A 6,467-nucleotide genomic window follows, 5' to 3' on the forward strand; every position below is an offset into this window, starting at 1 on the left:
CATCGGCTCTTTTTCTCCCCGCCCCGCGGGGGAGCGGGACACCCGGCGCCGCAGCCCCCGAGGGAGAACCTGGGCCACGGGAGGCTCGTTATCCCCCAACAGCCCGGGGAGCCGCTCCTTTTTCTTCCTCACGAACCTGCACCCAGACCCCGTCAGCGCCAACCGCGAGGCTTCCTTCCGGAGGCCGCCGGAAGCCGCCGCGCCCGCGGGCCCCGAGGGGCGGGACTGGCCGCCCGCCGCCCGCCGCCCGCCGCCCGCCGCCCGCCGCCCGCCGCCCGCCGCCCGCCGCCCGCCGCCCGCCGCCCGCCGCCCGCCGCCCGCCGCCCGCCGCCCGCCGCCCCGGCCCTCTCGCCTCACCGCCCGCCCATTCAACTCGCCCCGGGGCCTCCCGCCCGGAGGACTCGGCCCCCGCCCGGCCTCCCCCTCCCGCCGCCCGGCCTCCTCTGTGTCCGGTCCATGGTCCACTCCAGGAGCGTGTCACATCCATAAACCTCGACATTCACGCCAGTATTGTCTGTTAATAGTTAAAAAAGAGAAGAAAAGCTCTGCCTGCTCACCAGTGGAGGGATGCTCAGGAAAAAGCAGGCTGCATAAAACATTAAAAACGAAAGTGTGAACACATACTGTACATGTAGCCACGTTAGAGCTGTGAATGGGAGTTACACACCAATTCCCGAAAATGGTGACCTCTGCGGAATGAGGGAGGAGGGATAAGACAACTTCTAACTTCTGTTTTTAATGAACATTTTCAAATGTTGATATTCATTGAACTTGGTTAGAGGGTTCATGGCATCTAGTGCTTTGAAGCATGAGTTTCAGGTTGGAATTCCCTCTACATGCATCGTCCAAACCCTCCCAATCAAGAAACTGATTCACAACTTCCCAGGTTAGTAGGACCCAGAGCATGCTGGCAGAAGTAGAGTTAAATTCTCTCTGAAAATAATATATCTTCAAAACAGGCCTTCTAGTTTTCACATATATTAAGTTCCAATCAAAATTTGCTCATAATATATTTTATTGTTTTAAAAATATATATTTTATTGATTTTAGTGATAAAAGGAGAGGGACAGAGAGATAGGAACATCAATGATGAGAGCGAATCATCGATCAGCTGCCTCTTCATTGGGGATTGAGCCTCCAGCCAGCCCTGGCATGTGCCCTGACCAGGAATTGAACTGTGACCTCTTGGTTAACCACTGAGCCACACCGGTGGGGCAAAATTTGCTCATAATATATTTTCAAAGGAAGTAAATTGATAGAGAAGCCCTTATAAATAAGAACCAGCAAAATCAGATCCACAGACTTCAGATGTAGGGATTAACAGTTACAGAATGCACAATTACACATTTAGTCTTTTAAAAATAAAAGGGAGAATTTTAAAAATAAACAATATTAAAAGAGAGGACTAAAAAATGGACTAGAAACTAAGGGGCAAAAAAAAACCTGACCAAGTATACTAGTATTTTAAATAACTGAAAAATATATATTTCTAGCGATGAAAGATTTGTTTGGAATTAGAAGCAATAGTTATATTAAACAGCAGATAAGACAGAGCTGAAAATAAAGATTAATAAATGGAATATAATAAATGAAATATTTTAGTGGTTCAAAATATGCCCACAGATTCTTGACACTCCCTTCAAAAGGTGAAGCCTAGTTCTTCCCTTGAATGTGGACTGTACTTAGCGCCTGAGTCTAAGTAAAGAAAGAGCAGACGTCGCAGCCTGACTTGGGAGGCTAGGTCATAAAAGGAGCTCTGGTTTCCTGCTGCTGTCTCTCTGGGATGGCGGCTGCCATGCCAGAGGGCATTTGGGAAGGCCTACGGGGAGGTTCATGGGGTGCAGAATTGAAGCCTCTAGCCAATTGCCCTGTGAGTAAGCTCTCCCAAGTCTGTGGCCCCAGCCGACATCTTCTCCAAACTCATGTGAGACTCTGAACCAGAACCAACATGCCAAGTCACACCTGGACTCTGGACCCTCAGAAACGGATGCTTGTGAGATAATAAATGTTAAGATCTTAGATTTGGGAGGTTCTGCTTAATTTTTTCTATTATCATTTTATACTCTGTTTTATTTATTTTTTTCTTATCTGACTGTTATTATTTCCTTCCTTTTACTTAGTTTGGACTTTGTTTTCTCTTTTCTAGTTACTTAAAGTATAAGGTTGGATTATTTATTTGAGATGTCCTTTCTTGAGATAGGCCTATATTGCTATGAATTTTCTTCACAGAATGACTTTGGCTGTGTCCCATAGATTTTAGTCATTGTGTTCATTTTCATTTGTTTCACAAAGCACTTTCTTGATTTCTTCCTTGATCTCATTGTTAACCTATTAATTGTTTAGTAACATGTTATTTAACCTCCATGTGTTTGTGTGCTTTTCAGTATTTTTCTTGTAATTGATTTCTAGTTCCATATCACTGTGATCAGAGAAGATGCTTGATATGATTTTAATTTTAAATTTATTGAAACTTGTTTTATGGCCTAAAATGTGGTCTATCCTAAAAAACATTCTATATGCACTTTAAAAGAATGTATATTCTGCTGCTTTGGAGTGAATGTTTAAAAATATCAATTAGCCCTCACCGGTTTGGCTCAGTGGATAGAGCATTGGCTTGCGGACTCAAGGGTCCCAGGTTTGATTCTGGTCAAGGGCAGGTACCTTGGTTCCGGGCACATACCCAGTAGGGAGTGTGCAGGAGGCAGCTGATGGATATTTCTAACTCTCTATCCCTCTCCCTTCCCCTCTGTAAAAAATCAATAAAAAATATTTAAAAAAATTAAAATATCAATTAAATCCATCTGGTCTAATGTATCATTTAAGGCAAGTTTTCTTGTTGATTTTCTATCTTCTGATGATGATTGGGGTATTAAAGTTTCCTACTGGCTTTATAGTTAGTTGATCCACTGCTTTTACTAAATGTTTGCTTTGTTAGTTAGAATATATTTCTTTCCTGTATCTTTATATATCTATATCTATATCTATAATTGATTTTTTACAGAGAGGAAGAGAGAGGAACAGAGAGTTAAAAACATCAGTGAGAGAGAAACATCGATCAGCTGCCTCCTGCACACCCCCTACTGGGGATGTGCCCACAACCAAGGTACATGCCCTTGACCAGAATTGAACCTGGGACCTTTCAGTCTGCAGGCCAATGCTCTATCCCACATGTGTCAAACACAAGGCCCGCAGGCCAAATCCATCCCGCCAGGCCTTGCAATGTGGCCCGCACCTTGCTGTCATCACTGCACTCCGCTGCGTTTCCATCACAGTGACAGTTTATGACTGTTCAGTAAACCATTCGGCCTGCGATTTAGGCTGGATTTTAGATTTTGGCCCCTTCTCTGATTGAGTTCAACACCCCTACTATTCACTGAGCCAAACCAGTCTTGGCTTTCCTGTATCTTCTTATTCAAATTTAGATCTATGCTTTTCTACTTAAAGAAGTCCTTTCAATATTTCTTGCAATACTGGTATAGTGGTAATGAACTTTTTTTTTTTTTTTTTTTTTTTTTTTTTTTTTACCATTTTCTTGTCAGGGAAACTATCTCTTCTTCAATTCTAAATGATTGCCTCTGGCATGAAATATTTCTGTTGAAAAATCAGCTGATAGTCTTATGGGATCTCTCTTGTGGATAACTAACTGCTTTTCTCTTGCTAATTTTAAGATTCTCTCATTGTCTTTAACCTTTGGCATTTTAATTATGATGTATCATAGAGTGGGCCCCTTTGTTTTCATTTTAAAAAAATTAATTTATTATTTTTATTAAATATAATTTCTATTGATTTCAGGGAACGGGGGGGGGAGGGAGAGAAGTGAGAAGAGAGAGATCGATGATGAGAGAGAATCATTGATTGGCTGCTTCCTGCATGCCTGCCACTGGGGATAGAGCCTGCAACCTGGGCTTGGGCCCTGATGGGGAATTGAACTGTGACCTCCTGATCCATAGGTCAATGCTCAACCACTGAGCAACACCAGTGGTTGTTATTATTTTTAATCCTCACTTGAGGACACGTTTTTCACTTATTTTAGAGAGAGAGAAAGGAAGAGGGAGAGAGGGAGAGAGAAACATTGATTGGTTGCCTCCCGTGTGTGCCCTGTCTGGGGACAGAGCCCGCAGCCGCGCCCTGATCTGGAATCAGACCTGGGACCCTTTGGTGCAGAGGACGATGCTCCAACCAAGCTAGCCACCCCGCCCGCCCGGGTGGGTTTTATCTGGGACTTTCTGCACTTCTTGGATTTGTGTGTCTGTCTCCTGCACCAGGCTAGGGAGGTTCTCAGTCATTATTTATTCAAACAGGTTTTCCAACCCTCGCCTTCATTCACGACCTCACAGTCTTTGCATCAATCTCAGAAGGGATTTAATCTCTTTCTTCAGATGGTAGTTTACATTCAAATAGCTAAACAACTTGCCAAGCGCTCAGTGGCCAAAAGTGCCAGAGAGAGGACTGGAAATAATTCTGCCTCACTCCAGAGATAGAAGTGGGAATAAAAAGTCATAATTTAAAACCAGGTAATTAAGAGACAGGAATATCCATCCAACTCTGCCCATTTGGTCATCAGTCACCTAGCAAATGTATGTGAGCACTTGCTGTCCCCAGAAACTAACAGCCTTTATAATAAAGATGTAATATGCAAATGGTCATTATGCCGTGAAGCATCATGACCAATCGCATAACGACTGGATCACCATCAGCAGGAGGGTCGAGCAGCGAGCTACAAGTGGGGGCAGGGCAGCAAGCTATGAGGTGGGGCGGGGGCAGAGGGCGGAGAGCTATAGCAGGACGGCGGCGAGCTACTGGCACATGGATTTGTGCGCAGGGCTACTAGCTAAAGATAAATACATTCTACACCCTCTGTTGTGAGGGGTCAGAAATAAAGGCCATCATCTCTAAAATGCCAGGAGCAGACTAGACCCTAGGGTCTATGAAGTGTTTATAGATATTTGTAGTCATTCTGGCTGCTTGGCTTCAAATAAATTACATATACTTCAGGAAAAAAAAAAAAAGCCTCACATTTATTTAATAGAGAGCAGTAGAGCAGATGTGCCTACTATTTTTTTCCCCAGAGTGGAATATATATATATAATTGCTTTTTTACAGAGAGGAAGGGAGAGGGATAGAGAGCTAGAAACATCGATGAGAGATGAGAGAGAAACATCTATCAGCCACCTCCTGCACACCCCCTACTGGGGGTGTACCCGCAACCAACGTACATGCCCTTGACCAGAATCAAACCCGGGACTCTTCAGTCTTCAGGCCGATGCTCCATCCACTGAGCCAAACCGGTTAGGGCAGGGTGCAATATTTTAAAATTTCTATTGCTTTTAATAAATACTATGTGTGTGTGTGTGTTTTCTAATTTACCATATGAAGAAACATATTTCTACATGTATCAGGAAAGGCTTGTAAGTTAAGCAATTGCATCAAATACAGTTGCTCTTTATCAGTAACTGTAAAGACTGGTCAGCAATGATGATCACACATAATAACCAAGTGGAAAAGGAGCCCAGCACTTAACACTAATATTCTACACGGCACAACTTTGCATTTCAGACATTTAATAAATTAGCAAAGTATCTAAAAGTAGTAATTATGCAGAAATAGTCTCTTATTTCCTGGCAGATAAAACCTTAATAGCTCTACATAATCTCTATGAATAAAAGCCTAATAAGCAAAGTGTCACCTTGGGAGTTCCACCTGCTGGGAGTTTGATCACTCGCTATGACATGTGCTGACCACCAGAGGGCGTGCAGAATGAAAGAAGGCCCCAGCTGGCAGCTGCAGCCTGGGAAGGGAGGCCCAGCCAGCAGCCAGAAGCCCCTAGGGACCCTACCCCTGCACAAATTTTGTGCACTGGGCCTCTAGTAAAGATATAATCATGAAAGTCCATGAGTTTTTAATAACATTAATATGCCAGGCACACATACAATAACAGGAACATTGGTTTGTAACACAAGCAACTGGAACTTAAGCAAATGATTTTTGTGAGGGGACACTAATATTGGATAAAATTAAAAGCTCGGGTTGAATTTTTTAAAAAAAAGGCCTAACAGCATATAATAAGTAAAATTTACTTGAAAAAGTAAAGTCCAAACTGATGGCCATTATCTTGAATTTAAATCATCTCCAATGATTAGGCAAAAGATTATGTAGTTAACAACGTAGAAACCTAGAATACACAACTTTTTTTTTTTTTTTTTTTTTTTTTTTTTTTTTTTTAAGCAGGATATAGTTACTAAATCCAAGGGAAGTACAAAAATAGACTCAGGTATTTCTGAAGTCTCAGGGAAACAGAAATCTTTTTTTTTTTTTTTTTTTTTCTTTTTTTCTTTTTTTTCAGCTGTGACTCCAGACAGGATCCAGAGAAGAGTTTTGCCATCTCTTCTCTGGGTTTTATGGAGACTTGCTTCATGTACCCTTCTGTGTTAGCCTCTTAAGGCACTCAGTCAACCTTAAAAGGGCAC

At 42.7% G+C, this 6,467-nt stretch overlaps 1 non-coding gene across 1 annotated transcript; it reads right to left on the reverse strand.

Moving 5' to 3' along the window:
* Window positions 1-6,341: 6,341 nt before the first annotated feature.
* Window positions 6,342-6,467, reverse strand: LOC118727071. Its single transcript, XR_004990484.1, has one exon. It is a non-coding gene; the product is annotated as a small nucleolar RNA SNORA26 (small nucleolar RNA).

This window comes from Pipistrellus kuhlii, unplaced genomic scaffold, assembly GCF_014108245.1.
Source record: "Pipistrellus kuhlii isolate mPipKuh1 unplaced genomic scaffold, mPipKuh1.p scaffold_m20_p_23, whole genome shotgun sequence".
NCBI lineage: Eukaryota > Metazoa > Chordata > Mammalia > Chiroptera > Vespertilionidae > Pipistrellus > Pipistrellus kuhlii.